A 2,279-nucleotide genomic window follows, 5' to 3' on the forward strand; every position below is an offset into this window, starting at 1 on the left:
TCATACCCTAATTTTGTCCGGGCATTTTAAATTTTTCATAAATTTGTTTTTAATTTCAATTTGCATCATATGTATAGCATGACATGCATTTCATCATGAATCATACCTAAAATATCAGTCAAAATAAATTCTCGAATATACAGACAAATTGGTTAAATCATTCCTCAAGTACATGCAAAATCAGCGGGTAAAAAGTTTCAAAATCAAGCTTGCAGACGTCAGTATCATTAATCTACGGTTCATGTAGTTTAACCTGGTGTGCTCGTTATATTTTTTGACTACTTTTTTCAGTCGCGTTTTGATCAGCTTACGCCTGTTTAACCGGTCAAAATTTATTTTAGAATTAAAAGAAACGTTGTATTTTTCCAATAAATTTATTTCGCACTGGTCATTTTAATGCATTAGATTTAATTTTTCGAGCATATTTGCGTCCAATTTTTATTCATCGTTAATCGGTTTATTTTTATTATTTAATCAAAATAACCAATAAATTTATTTAGAATTAAGTGAGTATATAGTTTAGGTTTTTTAAAGATTTTTTTTTTAATTTTCTTTTGCTAAAAGTCATTCATAATATTCAATAATAGAAATAACAAAATAAAATGATAGATATTTCCAACCGATGCCACACATCCCACTCCTTGAAGCCACTCATAAACATAGTTGTCACGCATATATAGGGGGAGACTCTCCACTCCCAACAGATCTTTTCTTCACCATACAGTACTCTCTCTCTCTAGTAAAAATCATTATTCTTTTCCAATTGAAAAGAGGAGAATAGGTACATAAAACCAAAAAGACCCCACAAAGTTGAGATTTTTCCTGCAAATAAAGGATTCACCATACACAACCAACGATCCACTAATTCCCTCTCTATCTTCTTTATTTTTTCTTTCTCAAGATTAGAAAGGAAAAAGTAGAAGAATATCAATATTCTTCTCAGCCAAAAAACAGATAACACACTCTGACCTTTCTTTTTCTTTCCTTAAAAACCAATCTTTATCACCCACCACATAACCCATATTATTTTCAACAAAACTCACAACTACTAACTCAACAAAATCTCTCCTCCTACACCCACACGAAACCTAACTCCATTACAAATCCATCATGATCTACACAAAGACCCATATTATCCCTTCACCTTCGATGAACATCTTTCCTCAACAATACCCTTCAACCACCACGATTTCGGCCATGCCTCAGATTCCATCCTTCATCACTCACAAAAAAAGCAGATCTGGAAAAGAAAAAGAAGGTGAACAAAAAATCCAACAAAATCCGATGAACTTCTCATGATCACTACTCCACGCACAAAGCAACATCGTCATCCTGAAAACCGTCCTCCGCCGTGCATACGATCGGACCGCTGTTTGACTTACCTCCGTCCGCCGAAGAATTTCAAACATGTCGGTATATCGCTTTAAAGCGTGTTTCTGTTTGTTATTATCATTTTCTTCCTTTCTTTCTAAAGTTGAAGGAATTTATTAAAGATTAAATTTATAACTGAGAGAGATTCTTAAAACTTGAAAAAGTGGATTTGTGTTATAATTCATGGATTCTGCATTTTTTTAGTAAAGGAAAATAAGGTTTTTTTAAATATTATTGTTAGCATAATTGATACAAGAGATTGGATAAGTTGATATTGAGGCATGATAAAGTTTGTGTGAGATATGAAGAAAATTAATTGTTTATCTATCAAAATTTTGTTTTACTTTTGACATAACTCATGCAATGATGTTGGAGTTGCTGTTTATGATTTCATGGTGGTCTAAGAATTGTTTATACTTACTTTTTGGTGGCTTCAGGCGTATGGATCCAAATATGGTGGTCTAGAATTGTTTTTGACATCATGATATTGGTATAGTAATGTAAATGTTGGTTTGTGTGCTTTTCATTCGATTATGCTGCTTGTTTAAAATTTTAGTATATGGAATGTTCGGTCCATAATTAGGCATTTACATATGCTCTAATTATGATGTAAATTGTATAGATAAATTATTCAATGTAAATATTGCTTTAAGTGGTTGCTATTTTAATTCCATTGCGCTAAATTAAAATTAAATTCGTGGATTCGATAATTTTATATCGTTATCCCGCCTAAATTTCAATACATCAATAGAGTATTTTCACCGATTTATGATTTTACGAATGACATTACTCATGTTGCCATCTCGCACAAATCGGTTCTTGAGCACATTGTTACCAATTCGATCCAATCATTTTTAAATCAACATTTCTATCTCTTTTAATTAATTTAGTTAATCAATTAAACTTTG

General features: G+C 31.6%; 1 long non-coding RNA gene across 1 annotated transcript; it reads left to right on the forward strand.

Moving 5' to 3' along the window:
- Positions 1–632: 632 nt before the first annotated feature.
- LOC127125793 (uncharacterized) lies at positions 633–2,023 on the forward strand. The gene is made up of 2 exons (XR_007804807.1): positions 633–1,409; positions 1,809–2,023. It is a non-coding gene; the product is annotated as an uncharacterized LOC127125793 (long non-coding RNA).
- Positions 2,024–2,279: the final 256 nt, after the last annotated feature.

Source organism: Lathyrus oleraceus, chromosome 3 (genome assembly GCF_024323335.1).
Source record: "Lathyrus oleraceus cultivar Zhongwan6 chromosome 3, CAAS_Psat_ZW6_1.0, whole genome shotgun sequence".
NCBI classification, from domain to species: domain Eukaryota; kingdom Viridiplantae; phylum Streptophyta; class Magnoliopsida; order Fabales; family Fabaceae; genus Lathyrus; species Lathyrus oleraceus.